The sequence below is a fragment of the Chinchilla lanigera genome, unplaced genomic scaffold (genome assembly GCF_000276665.1).
Source record: "Chinchilla lanigera isolate Chin_1 unplaced genomic scaffold, ChiLan1.0 scaffold00031, whole genome shotgun sequence".
Classification (NCBI taxonomy): domain Eukaryota; kingdom Metazoa; phylum Chordata; class Mammalia; order Rodentia; family Chinchillidae; genus Chinchilla; species Chinchilla lanigera.
The window spans coordinates 3,067,169-3,082,030 of record NW_004955432.1 but is presented as its reverse complement, the minus strand read 5'-3'; the positions used below and the strand labels follow the sequence as shown (position 1 = coordinate 3,082,030).

At 43.2% G+C, this 14,862-nt stretch overlaps 1 pseudogene; it reads right to left on the bottom strand.

Annotated features, from left to right (window-relative positions):
• Window positions 1-7,078: 7,078 nt before the first annotated feature.
• Window positions 7,079-12,879, bottom strand: LOC102021905 (annotated as a pseudogene).
• Between the last annotated feature and the right edge of the window lie 1,983 nt (window positions 12,880-14,862).

The following is a 14,862-nucleotide window of genomic DNA, read 5'->3' as shown; positions in this document are numbered from 1 at the left end:
TGGCAGTGGCTCACCTGGTTTGGGAGAATCCAGGTGCCTGCCAGAGCAAGTACCTCAACCTATGTAGACTTGACAACTGTGCTATGTGAAATGAGCATGTGGCCAATGATCTCACTGCAGTACTGCAGCCCAGAGAAGGAACGGCTCATGGCACACATGAAGGACATTATCCTGGCAGGTGGGTGGGCTGGCCTGTTTGCATCAGTGGCAGCCCTTCTAGCTTCCTTTACAGATAGCCTGATCCATGATGTGGTGAATGCCTTGGCCAGACTGGAAGACATGGAAATAAAAGTAAGATGAGATCTGTAAAAATGATATGGACAGAAAAAGAAGGGGTGCTTCTGGCAAGTGGGGCTGTCCCTGTAGGACAGGGTGTGGGGCGATGAAGGTTGATTGGTGCCAGATCTGGATGGACCTGCTGGCCTAGCTGCAGATAAGTTAGATGGGCAGCCCTTGGATGCATTGCTGACTCTGTGGAGGCTGTTACTCCCTGAGCAGCAATACCAGCCAATGGGCCAGGGCCAGAAGGCCAAAGCAGCCTCTTTGAAGCTGGAAGAAGTAACACTGGCCTCCTTTTACCCCAATTAGGAGGCAGGCCAAGGTACATGGGTCTTGTGGGTCCTGGGAGAGTGGAGACCACATGTAAAATTGACTATTTACTGGTGTCCAAAAACTATGCAGTGCGTACTAGCATTGGTGGATACTGGATTTGAGTCAGTGCTAATATATGGAAACACAGACCATTTTACAGGACCTACTGCACACGTAGAAGGTATGGAGGTTACTACATCATGATCTGGAAGGCCCAGATACTTTACGTATGAGGTGCTTGCCCCATGCCCCCCATGTATGATGTTTATATTTCTCTGGTTGCTGAATACATACTGGAGGTGGACATACTGACTGGTGTTGGCTAGACACCATACAGGGAGAATTCTTGTTGCAAATTCACGTGGTGAAAGCCATAGTCCAAGGGCATCCACACTACACACTGCTGACTCTCCCACTGGCCATGCAGATGTGCACATGAAACAACACTGACTGCCTGGAGGTCATGAAGCAATGAGACAGACTGTCCTGAAACTGGAAAAAGCAGGGGTGATATGCCCTACACATAGCTCTTCAGTATGACCTGTGCAGAAGCCAGATGGGTTGTGGTGAATGACTAAACTCTCCTCCTGATGCTGGTAGTAAGGGTCAATTTACCTTCACCCAGGAGGGTAGGCAATTGACCTTCCAGATGTTCCCCCAAGGCATAGCCCAACTTTGTGTCATGGGCTGGTGGCCTAGGACCTGGCCACACACTCTTTATCACTGTTTTATATTGATGATATTATGTGAACCTCTAGTTGCCTTACAGATTTTAAAGTCATTATGCTCAGACTGAAGGAAGCTTTGCTGGCCTTGGGTGGGCTGTGAATGAAGACAAGGTCTAGGAACCTGGTTTGTCTGTCAAATTCTTGGGTTTTATATGGTCATGTAAGACCAGACCTATGACAGTATGCCAGTTATAGGTATATGTGGACATGCTAGGTTTGTGGCAGATGTATCACACCTAGCTACCCTGCTGTGCCTTTTACACCAGATGACCAAAAGGGGCACAACATGTGGCTGGATAGAAGCAGTGGAAGCTGCTTACTGGATAGACACAACAGAAGCTGCTTTTCAGGACTCAAAGAGGGCTGTTGCACAGGTGGAAGCCCTATGAGTTGTTGACCCTAATCTGCCATTTATCCTAACAGTGTGGATGATGATGGATTTGGCTAGGGCCAATGCAAAAACAGGGGAAGTAGAAGCACCCTGTTGGGTTTGGTCACAGCTATGGAAGGGAGTCGGGAGCCGATATTTCCTGATTAAGAGCAGTGCTGTACACTGCTCTGTGTGTCAGTGAGGGATCACACCACAACAGACAGTGGAAGTACAGAGAAAATGCCTGACAGATGTCTGAGTACGGTCATAAACAGCCTATCCCAGGACTGGAGTAGTACAGGCCCTTACTCATGCATTGGGATACGTACCTCCAACAGTGGACCTCACTTTTGGCCAGCCAATTGGCAGCTGAATTGGCAACAGTTTTGAGACCCATGATGTACATGGCCCAAGAAAATGTCTGGGAAGATGGCCTACAGAACAGGACCTCTAGTCTCTACATAGAAGGGAAAGAAAGACCTCTGCCTGACACCAGATGTCTTGGTTACTTTTCTCCCATTGCTGAGACAAAATACCTCATGCCCATGATAAACAAAGGAAAGGTTTATTTAGCTTACAGTTTGTGGAGGTTTCAGTCCATACTTGGCTGGTTCCAAGGCAGAGTGGCACATGGCAGAGGGCAACAGTTCATGGTGGCAGAAGATAGCAAAAGCAACAAGAGCACAAGGGGAGGAACAGCAAGCAGCCTCTTTCCCTCTCTTATATTGTATGCAAACTACCAGCCCCAGGGTGGGTGTAGCACTCACACCCATGAGTCAAGCATAAACTCTAGAATCCCGCCCCGTGACTACATGAGGCTTTGGGGGGACATCCAGACACAAACCATAACACCAGATATACTGATTGTTCTAGTCATGACCCAACCCCTGCAATGGACAGCAGTCACTGTCCAGCTCAGTATGGAAGTACTCTGGTTTGGAACCAAAATATGCAGGTCAAGCCAATGGGCAGAGTTGTGAGCAATATGGCTGCTTGTGACACATGAAGAAGGCCCCCTACCTGTGTGCACAGACATTTGGGCCATCTTGAGGGGGCTGATGGTCTGGCTGCTGGTTTGGGCAGCTCAGAAGTGACAGGGCACCATCTCTTGTGGGGTGCCAACCTATGGTGAGATGTATGGGAGCATGGCCAAAAGGTTGACCATGTAAACCATCAGGGTTCAGGAAATAATTTCCTCTTCTTGCTGGGACATGACCTAGTGGATGCCTTGACCAGGCATTGCAGTGGTTAACTACTAGGAATAGCATGTGATCAGGGACAAAGACCATAGATCTAGCTGTTTAGATTAAAGCCTCTGCTTAACATATAGCCCAGCCCTTGAATGTTACACATTGGGCTTTGATGTTGCTCATGGATAAAACTTCTCAAATGTGAAAGATAGTTTTGCAAAACCACATGGCTCTTGATTTGTTAACTACAGTGCAAGGAGGTACTTGTGTCCTCTTACATGTAGAATGTTACGTTTACATACCTTCAACCTTGGAGGGGGTGGGATGTGGGAAATCACTCAGTCTGCTTCAAAGCACAAGCACACAGTGGGATATAGTTATGTAATCATGACTTAACAGAGGACAACTACACATGCCCCAATGAGGCTAGCATGTAAGAATGTAAATATGAGATAACAACCTGTATAAGAATTATACAGTGAAGATGTGGGCTCCTCTTGTGCTCTTGGGCTTTGCGCTCTTGCACTCCTCTGCTCCATGCTGCCTGCTGTTGTTGTTGAAGTCTTGTACATGTGTGTTCTTTAACTTGGGTACCTCACCCACAAAAATCTCCCTTGGTGCCCCCAGCAGGCCAACAATGCATTATTGTAAATTTAAGGTATATGCATTTTATTCTAAGTACAGTTTTCCTCAGTTAAAAAGTTGCAAATGTAGAGTAGGCCTCAACCTTTAGGCCTTAGTTCAAATGTTGACTCCTCAGAAAGATTTTCCCTGACCAGCACTGTTGCTCTTTCTGTACTATATAACCCACTTTTATTTTTTTAGACTGAGATAGGAGATTAGGGCATGGCCAAGTTGGCTGAGGAAATAGGTGTGACCTGTTAATTACAAGATCTTGGAACATGTGCACAGAACAGTTCCCAAAGCTTTACTCCTGGACTTCTCTCAAGAACTCAAGCAGGTTCTCAGTAGCATGGCCTAGACCTGACATCACTCAGATGTGTGGAATCCCAGCACCACCTCTCAGGACCCATCTGTTGAAGTTCTTGTGGGTTTCTTGATGGGACACATCAAGGCCAAGAAGCACCTGCTATCATGACTTTCCTTACCACAACCCCCCTGCTTTCACAGTGTACTTTTATTTTGTTTTTTTCTTTTACTTAGCCCAAGCTTGCTCTGCAGAGCCTATTTTTCCTTCAGTCTTCACTTTTTTCCAAATAAGTTTTGCCACTGCTTTTTGCTCATTTTGTTCAATCTTTGTTAGGGACAAGAAAGAATCTGGACTCTAAATCTAGAAGGAGAGGTGAACAATCCCATACACGGCAATATTTACTTGGCAAAGCACTTTCAAAAGAAGTTACTCAATAGCACTACCACTTATTGGTACCCAAAAGAGTATTTCTATTATTATTTGTGGCACTAGGGATTGAATTCAAGGATCTGTAAGTGAGACTCCCAGCCTTATTTATTTATTTATTTATTTATTTTCTTATTTTGAGACAGGGTCTCTTTAAATTGCCCAGGCTGGCTTTGAACTCTATCCTCCTGTCTCAGCCTCCTGAGTAGCTGGAGTTATAGGTGTGTGGCACCACACCTGGCCCCAAAAGAATATTTTAAAAAATAATTAAAAATCAAATTTATCGTAGATAATCATTAATTGCTCCATCACTTTCAATTACAGGGTAAGTTCTATGAAAACAAGAACCACCTTTATTTTACCCACACCTTTGTTTTTGGGCTCTCAGCATCAAGAATTTGCCTAGTGGGATTTCTTTGTTTGTTTGTTTTGGAGACTGGGGATTGAACCCGCGGTTTTGAACTGAGCTACATCCTCAGGCTTTTAAATAATTTATTTTGAGATAAAGTCTCACTATGTCTTTAAATTGCCCAGGCTAGGCTTCAACATTGGATTGCCTCAGCCTCTGGAGTGCTGGGATCACAGGCGTGCCCCACCATACTCTATTTGTTGTGATTGAATGTTCAATGGATACAAGGTCAGAAATCTTAACCTGTGAAACGTAGATTAAATTCCTTGTATTTGCAAATATGTGGTGAAAAGTGTGCATGGGATTTACCATCACCAAAAGAACTGACAGTTCTGAATAAAACATTTCCCAGGTGCCTCCTGTGTGCCAAATGCTGGAATGAGGCCTGATAAACTCAAATGAAACCAGATTGTTAGTGTTGTTGAAAGAGATATTGAATGGGTGTGGAGGGGCTGGCTCCTGGGAAGTGGGAGCAGGCTCTGAATTGGTTAGAACATCTATTTTTAGGTCTGTTTACACACAATGAAACTAAGATTGTTTATTTATTTTATAAGCATACTAACTTCCAGTTGAAATTTCGCTTAAAACCAGGGCCTCAGAATGGGCAGAAAGGAGAGTAATTAGAGTGAGGGGTGCCTGAGCAATGGGAAGGAAGAACTACCACAGTAGCTTTAATTGTATATTCCTTGTAAGGGAAGGCAGGCCTTGGCCATTTTAGTTTCCTTAAGAAGCATTCCTTTCTGACTGCTTTATAAGATGAGATGATTGCCATATGTTTTGGTCAGTTTTCCTGCCACTGAGACATGATACCTAACATCCACAACTTTAAGCAAGAGAGGCTTATTTGGTTAGCAGTTTCTGTCCGTAGTTGGCTGGCTCCAACATAGAGACATCATGGTGGCAGGGTGAGGTGCAGGAAGCTGCTCACTCACAGTGGCCAGGAAGCACAGAAGGTCAGAATGAGCACCAGAGAAGAGGGAGCCAGGGACAGATAGAGACCCCAAGGTTATGCCTCTGTGACCCACCCAGGCACGTTCATCAGTGTACTTAATCCTGATTGGCTCCAAAGCCAACCAAGCTTAGCTATCACACCATTTGATGCAATTTTAGGCAAATGTCTTCACATACTTCTTCCAAAACTCTGTTGGGTATACTTTAATCTGAAAAGTGCTCTCCTTGGCCCTCAGAGCCACTCCCTCCCAGAAGCCAGAACTCACTCCTTTCTGTTAATGACAATTGCTGGCTCTCTTCCCCAGGCACTTCCTGACACGTCATGCATTTCCCTCCCAAGAGACTTTTGGGACATAAATAAACACTAGCAGCAAGGGTAGCATCATGGACAGTAAGCAAGCAGCTGCTCTGAGTCCAAAAAGGATGTGGGTTTCAATTTCAACAGGGACAGCATGGGTTGACATAAATGACAGCTGTCAAATTCTAGAAGATTCCCTTAACTGGGTCTGAAAGAGCAATAGTTGAGGCAGCTATGTGTGGAGCGATGTGGGTATATTTCTGTCTAGGAGTGGAGAAGAGATTTATAACTTTTAAAGTTTATTTTTTTTTATTATAGAGTAATACTTGCTCATTCTTCTATTCCTTGAATAAATTTAAATTCAGAAAATAAAGAGTAGCACAGAGAAGATGAATATTTCTCATATTCCCAATACCTAGTCATAGCCATAATTAGCAGTTTGATGTATTTCTTTGCATTTATTTACACACACACAATGTATAATTTTGCATCTTAATTTTTTTAATTTATAATTTTTCTACATCATCAAATAACTCCCACACCCATTTTACAGGGATCCTCATGTGATGGACCTGCAAGGCAACAGCAATTTCAGGTTCTACACAATGACCTTACTTCATGGTTTCTCTTTTTTCTTTTTGAGACAAGGTCTCACTATGTAATTCAGGCTGGCCTTGAACTCACATGTGGCCCAGGCTGACCTCCAACCCATGGCAATGCACCTCCTGCCTCAGCCTTCCGAGCGAAGGGATTAGAGGTGTGCACCAGCAGGCCCGGCTTTGCTTCATTGTTCCTGCAAATCTGTTTTTGATTTGAGGTTCCATGACTTGTTCTCTCATTGGTGACTCGGTTCCAAGAGACCTGAGCAGCCATAAGAGAACAGAAGTACTTGCTGAGAGGTTAAGAATTGAGTGAAGCAGATCTGATGACTAGTGTCCCTTCTCTTACCTCATATAAATCCCCAGTACTGCATAAAACAAAAAAACCTCACAGTAGCAAAAACACCCCATTGTAATAATTTAATGGTGTGGAATATAATTTTTGACCATGCCTGACTGATTCCCACATTCGTATGATGTGAGAAAACCCCCCAGGGCCAATTTGAGCTTTCGTGTGAATTTGTTTTCTTTCATCCTCATAATTGTAAACTTGAGTTACCATGAAGACTTCCTGGAAGACAAACTTCATTTTTGTTTTGTGTTGGCTATCTTGTGTTCTGGGGGCTGGAAAGAGAAGTCAGGTGGAGAAAAATATGAGCTGCTGCTGAGGGTCCATGTGGTAGCTGAGCTGCCATTTCTCATGTAGGCGGGACCCTCAAGCCATGGGTCATTCTGTTTGAGAACCTGCGAATTCAATACACATCTTCAGAAGTTCATCCAGCTTCCCTTCCTGATTCTAACTGATTCTTTGGTGGGTATGGTAGAAAGTCAGAAAGTTTCTCCAGGGACTACTTAGAATCCCAAGTAGGATGGCCTTAGAGGCTCAAACAGGCAAACCCCTACCTAAAGTCTCCAAGGCCCTAGCATCCCTTAATCTGTGACCCCACTTTCTCACTCAGCTTCTTCCTCGGCTTCTGAACTGTTGTCACAGTGCACAGTGCCATCTGGAATGTAAAAATCCTCTGTTCCGAAGGCCTAAAACTTGCCTATTAACTGTTGTTAAAAAAAAAAAATCTTCATTGGATTTTTACCCCTACAAAAGGATGTTCATAATTAACTAACTCACACAAGATGTTTTAAAACTCTGAAATATATTTGCCACCAAAGACAAGCAATCCTCTTTCCTCAAAGTGGGCTGAATTGTGGAAATAAAGATTTGTAGCCTCAGAAGAGAAGTAGGTTGAGTCTACAGTCAGGATTTAGCGGAGTGCAGTCAGTTTGCCTTTTCTGAGCACGTGCAGTAGCTCACAGTCTCAATCACCTGGAAACGTACCAGACCGGGGAGCTGGCAGGGAGCTAGCACGGAGTCTGTAAGTTCTTCTTAAAATAAAAAGACAAAGTTTCAAAAACCAGCTCTTCAAAGCCATCTCTAACATTTGCAGAGCTTCTATTAATATCTGCTTTTTACAATCAGAGAGGAGACGTAGTCTCAGCAGCTCCTTAAGCCTCCCCCAGCTTGTTCCTTACAATTTCCTCCTTTAATGAAGGGAAATTGGTGTACTATAATGTGTCAGTGCCAGGGGCTCACATGGATACAAATAGAGAGAGAAGAGCTCCTGACTGCCCGTGTGCCAGGTGCTCCCTAATTGTAAGATAGAATAATGGATAATAGCCCATCTTGGTGTGTTGATCAATGCAGTCCACTCTGGGATGCAGAAGGGGTCACCGGAGACAATGTGTAGGCCTCTCATTGCTCCTATTCATTAACCAGGCGCTGATGGCTGAAATACAGGCTCCATTACCTACAGGCAACAATGACAGGAACCCTGCATCAATTATAATTAGGTTTGATCAGGGCCGGGGTGCAGTTGCTACCATCAGAATCACTCTGAATTAATTTTATACTTGTGAAAGGATAGGAGGTAAGATTGATTTAATGATAACCAAAGCAGCCCACTTTCCTAAGACTATCTAAGCTTAGAAGAAAAAAGGTAAAAGAGAAAGGGGAAAAAAGGAGGGCAAAGGAAAACAGAGAGCTGCCCTTTGTAGTTATATTAATTTTATCACGACTAGTCAGAAGAAAATGCGTTCAATAGGAGCAAGGGCGCCGTAGCACACTGATTGCTGTCTGGGTCCTGGGAACTTTGTGGGTCCCTTTATGTGCCCAAAGAAGATCCTGGGATGCTTCATTTCATTTCCCTTTCCCTTTTGCCCATTTCACATGTGTTTGGAAATAGCTTGTTTAAAGTAAGTGTTTTAATTGGTAGTAGGAGGAGGAAATTCAAGCTGGCCAACCTTTCCTTTCTCTGGTAAAAATTAGTCATTCAGCCTTTTTGCCTTTGGTACTGTGTGTGTCTGTGACCCAGTGACCAATGGCTCCTATACGGGCAAATGGAAACTGCAGAGCCCTGTCTGCCAAACAGTTTAAAGAGATAGCTCTGTAGCAGGCATGGTAAGGGTCTACACCTAGCTCCTCACTACTGACGATTCATTAAGTTTTGTTTCAGTGTTGGCCTCTTACCTTATGATTTGAGGTCACTGGTAAAACCTGTGTGCATATACATACATGTTCATCTATATTCAGAAACCGGTACACATGATCTGCTCCATTCATGTGTGTGCGTTTGATCTCTAACATTTAGATGTTATAAATTAAATATTTTCTCTGCCCATACCCTGGCAGATTTATTAATTTTTCTCCATACCATAGCAGTTTCAAGAGTAGAACTATCAACCCTCAGTTTGAGGATAGGATTCTGTTGAAATATGTAGACAATGTTTACAGGGACAGGCTTCTTTTCTTAAATACATCTCTCATTATTTTGTGGATAAGAAAAAGGAATGTAAACATTTTGAGTTAGCTAAGTGAGTAGGAAGTGTTGAAACCTAGTATACATCCTCCTGACTTAAAAAAAGGAACATTTGAGCTCTTTTTAAAATTTCTCCTCTTGGATACAACATCTTAGCTATTCAAGTAATAAAACTGTAGCAAACATATGGAGAAATCATTGAGGTGATATTAATGGATATTACAGCATACCTGACTACCTTGAAATTTCATGTCAACTTTAGATTTCAGGATATTTAAGATTTCAAAAAAGCATTCCATGTAGTTAAAATTTATTTCACCTTTTTTGAAGCTGGAGAATTTATAAAACCTTCAAAATGCACTTCAAATGGGTTGGTTTTATTGTCTTTCTGTTTAGCTTGAAGACAATGTGAGCGAACGAACACAAAGATATGTGGAGACAGAATCAAGACAGTCGTTTAGTGAGAGGGCCTCCTTATCATAGTTTAGTAACTATTTTCCTGAACTCCCCTTTTTTCCTTAGAGAATATTTTGTTTACACTGCGCAGATTTACTCCCTCCAAACACACAACTTCTAACAGGCAAAGTTGGAAATGCAGGTGCCATAAACTGCAGTTTAACACTATGTAGGCACTGGGCCTGTTTATCCAGCTATATCTGAAATCTGTTGACCCTCCAGACCAGCTGCACTAAAGATAACTCTAGGGCATGTAGACAAGTCTTAATCCTGAGGGGAATGTCTGGTTGTTTTCCAGTCTAAGCAGGATACTCGGGTTACTCCTCTGGCCTGCTGGTTGACACATGGGAAAATTAAAGTCCACATCTAACTATAGCAGATCTTCAAACTCACCCTGCCACAAGTTCATAAAGATGTCGAACAGGAAATTATGAGGTCAAAATGGCCAGAATGCAATTGCAGTGCTACACTGTGTAAAATCAGTGAACTATCCTGAAGATTCTTGACAGTCTCTTGACCAGAAACATTTAAAAGGAAGCCTGAAGTATGCTGAGAGGAAATTATCAGAATACTTGGGTACCTTTGTTCCTGAGTGTCGAGTTTTAAGGCTCATCTCTGCGATTACTTGCAATCAGCACACAGGACAACTCATTACAGACTGTTCCTTCTAGAGCTGAGCGCTTTGCTTTTTATTATAAAGAGAGGAAAACCATAAAAACAATGATACAGAATTTCAAAGCAAGATAATAGGAAATGAACAGGGGTTATTATAGTGTGTATTATCTTCAAAGCAGTTGCTCAGATTATAAGAGTCAGGCATGAAAAATTGACCAAACAATACAAGCACAAATTATTCCTTTCAATGAACTAATAGGAATAAATATTATAATTAGCTTTTATAGATATATATATATTTTCCTTCCTTTTTTTCTCTTTTCCACCCATCGCAGTTGTTCTCTCCTGTTGAGCAGTTTCTTTCCCTTTCACAATATCTATTGTACCTTTTGAATCTTATTTACTCTTTCAGCTTCTTACACTAGGGAGACAATACAATGTTTATACATGTGGGTCTGATTTATTTCACTTATGAGTATGGTCTCTAGTTGCATCCGTTCACCTACAAAAGCCATGAGTTTATCCTTCTTTATAGCTGAGTAGTACTCCATTGTATAAAAATACATCTTTTTTATCCATTCTTCAGTTGATGGGCATTTGGGTTGTTTCCAAGATTTAGCTATTACAAATCTGAGGATCAGTGGAACGATTAGAAGATTAGAAGATGCAGACACAGCTCCAAACACACTCAGCCACCTTATCTTTTCAAAGAGGCCATACTTGTTCACTGGAAGAAAGATAGCCTCTTTAGTAAATGGTGCTGGAAAAACTGGCTTTCCACATGCCCATGGTGATAGACCCGTGGCTATCACCATGCACTAAACTAAAGTCAAAACGGATCAAAGGTAAATATTAAAACAAAAACACTAAATCTACTGGAAGACAAAGTAGGTAAAAATCTTGAAGACATGGAGTAGGCAGACAGCTCATGAACAAAACTCAAATTGCGTGGGAAGTACTTCAAAGAATCAACAAGTGGGATCTCATCTTATTAAAAAGCTTTAGCACATCAAAAGAAATCACCAACAGAGTAAAAAGAAAACCCACTGAGTGGGAAAATATTTTAGCCAACTGTCCTTCAGACAAAGGACTTCTTTCTAGAACATATAAAGGATTAAAAAAAATCAGGCCCCCCTCATATTCAAAGATCCAATAAAAAAATGGGCTTCTGAGATGAATACACACTTCTCAGATGAAGAAATACAAATGGCAAATAAATATATGAAAAAATGTTCAACATCATTGGTCATTTGAGAAATACAAATTAAAACAAGGCTGAGATTGCATCTCACCCCAGAAAGAATGGCTATTATCAAGAAATCAACCAATAATAAATGCTGGCGGGGCTGTGAGGAAAAAGGACCACTTCTCTACTGCTGGTGGGAGTGTAGACTGGTGCAACTACTTGGAAATCAGTGTGGAGATTCCACAAAAACAAGGATTAGAGGTCCCATTCGATGCAACTATTCCCTTTCTGGGTATTTTTCCAGAAGAGTTAAAAACATCGTACCGCAGCAATATATGTGCAGTTGTGTTTGTAGCAGCACAATTTGTGATTAAGCTCTTCAGTTCAAAGGCGGTGGGTTCTAGACTATTCAGGCTGCGCTGATTCTGAGCAGGGCCAAACTTTACACTGTAGTTTGAAGTCTTATCTTGGCTCTGGGCCCACTTCACTTCTGCCCCAAGTCTGCTTTGCTCCCACTCAGCAGTGACAGGTGTATATTTGAACTCATGTGGTCTGAAACTGAAGATCTCCACTAATCCATGGATGTCGTTACCATCAGCGGCATAGAAGAACTGAGCTTGACTGATGACACACTATGCTTCAGCAATGTTCAGAAATGTGGAGTCTTTTTTGGCTGTAGTCAGCACCATTCCCCTTTCCTCCTTAATTCAAGGGAGTGATAGAAAATCAGTTAGATGGCTGCAGTGCCCCTTCCAGCCTGGATATTGATAAGCACAGTGTAGGCAGCTCAGGACCCGTTCACTGTCCTACAAAGAGCTCATACCCTTCCTCCCTTAGCAGTGCATCCACAAGTGCTGGACAGGCCAGAGCCTGGTTCCAGGTCAAACCAAACTCCTCTCTAGGAATAACTGCATAGACTATTTTTTTTGCTGCATGACACTGCCACCAGATCTTGTCCTCGGTGAGTCCTTTGCTCCTAGGCTGTCTCCCCAAGCATCTATTTTCTGCTCCACACACGTGGTAAAATCAGCTTGCCTCGAGTGCCCCTGGCTGCTTCTCCAGGCTGGATGCAGCTGGCTCAGCCCCGCCCAGCAACTGGATCTTTAGCTGTAGAGGTGATAGAGGAAGGGCACGGCTACCAGCTCGGCCCAGGCCAGCTGCCCACACAGTGCAAGGGGGACATACGCAGCTGTGCTGGCCAAGCAAGCCCAGCCCACCTGGCTGGCACTATGCTCAGGCCTGGTTGGGCACGGCCACCTTCAGGAGTCACCTGCTGCCACCAGGACAGCACCGTCCATGCCTGTCTCTTCCTCTGCCATGCCTCTTGCGTGCTGCATGGCTTGCCCCCCTGCTATTTTAGTGCAGGAAGAGTATGTGGAGGAAAGAGTCGAGACATTAAAGTCTAAAGGATCCCAGGACCCATATGCACAGTACGTGCCAAATTTTGAGAAATAGTGACCAAGATATGTGTGCAGGCGAGCTTGGCAGACCTGAGACTGTAGTCCTTAGAAAGAGCTGTTTCAGAGGTTGGCCCTCGGGCAGCTTTTGGGAACTGGATCGCTAACTATTTCCCTATACTGATATAAAAGCTTCCCTAAATAATACGCTTGGTTTCCTGTATAAACAATGCAGTATATGCTAAATACCTGCTTTCCTCTAGGTAGCCTGCAATTTCAGGGACTGTCATTAACACACTGTGACCAATCCAGGAGATGATACTTGGACCTTATTTCTAGTTTCTTGCATTGTTTGCCCTGTGTGCCTTTTCCCTTGTCTCATTTGCCCTGTGTATCTTTTCACTGTAATCAGTGTTAGCTGTCAGTATGAATACATACTAAGACCCTCGAGTCCTTCCAACAAATTATCAAAGTTGGGGGTGGTCTTGGGAACCCAGACACAATAGGAAGTTGGTTCTGAGTACTTCACTATTAATACTGTCTACATCCTCAAAAGCAGTCCTACAAAAAGAAGGTGGCTACTGGGGATGGTTGCATACACCTACTTGGGAGGCTGAGGTAGGAGGATCACTGAGTTTGAGGCCAGCCTGAACTACATAGCAAGATTCTGTCTCAACAACCAAAAAAATGTGATTTAGTAAAATATTAAGATTTCTTGAGAAAATTGTCACTACTTAATTAAGGGAGAGAGAGACACAGATTTAGTTCTGAGTAGGCAGCCCACAGAATTTATATATCCCAGGCTCTCTGAGGAACCAGGAACAAGGGTGAAAATGCAGGAGGAAGGTGCTTTGAAACTTCTAAGTCAAAGTTCTTCCTTCCATCTTTTTGCAGCACACCCACCAATCATTAACTGCCAAGCCTTCTAGTCATGAGTAACCTTTTTGTTCTTCTTAGGGCTGGGAGAATTGCAGTGGCTGCACAGGAGAGACGGTCGATGAAATGGAGGATGTCGAGAACAGGGCAGACATTTCCTGATAGAACGTAGGTTCCATGTCCCTGCTGAACATGGAACCTACCTGTCGTGGAAGGACGACCCCTACGGGAGGGGAAGTATTTGCACCTCAGTGGTGTAAACCTAAGGATGGTACATTGAACCGAGCTTGGAAAAAAGAGAACAGCTAACCTCTTTCAAAAAAGCTGACAAGTTAGCTGACCATTCACTGCCACTCCCAGGACCATAGGGTATGAAAACATGTACACTATGCAATACCCTCAGTCTCCAGCTCCTAGCTAATGTGAGAAGAAAGCCAGTGAGAGTTCACAGACACCACATTGGAGGGCAGGCTGGGCAAACACACCATGCTTCTTCCCCAAAAAGAGAGGAAGAAAGAAAGGAATATAACATGCAAAACACACTGAGTCTAGAAGAAACCACAACTCCAGAACAGAGAACATCATTCAGTAAAAGTACTTCGTAAAAACACGAATTCAGCAAAATAAGAATTCAGACATTGGGTGGCCAGACAGATCAGGAGCAGAGCGTGGCGGACCCAAGGAGCCTGGAAAACACTGTCACAGGCCCGCACTTCTGTCTCTTCTATCAAGGACAAGAACAGGCTCGGCAGAAAATTGGATTTCTGACAGACAACAGGCTTGAAATAATCAAAGTGCTTGCAGAAGAAAACAAGATTAAAGTACTTTGGAGCAATTGAATAAATATTGAAAGGCAGACAAAGATAATCAAACATACAAGAATTGGTGAACTTAGAGGACTCAGCCCATCAGATGAAGGGTTCAAACTCTTGGAAGACACAGGAAGAAGGAAGTGGCCCAAACAGTGATCAAAGAAAAGTTGTTAGTATTCAACATGGAGCCTTGTCTTGGTTATCTAGTTCAAGGATA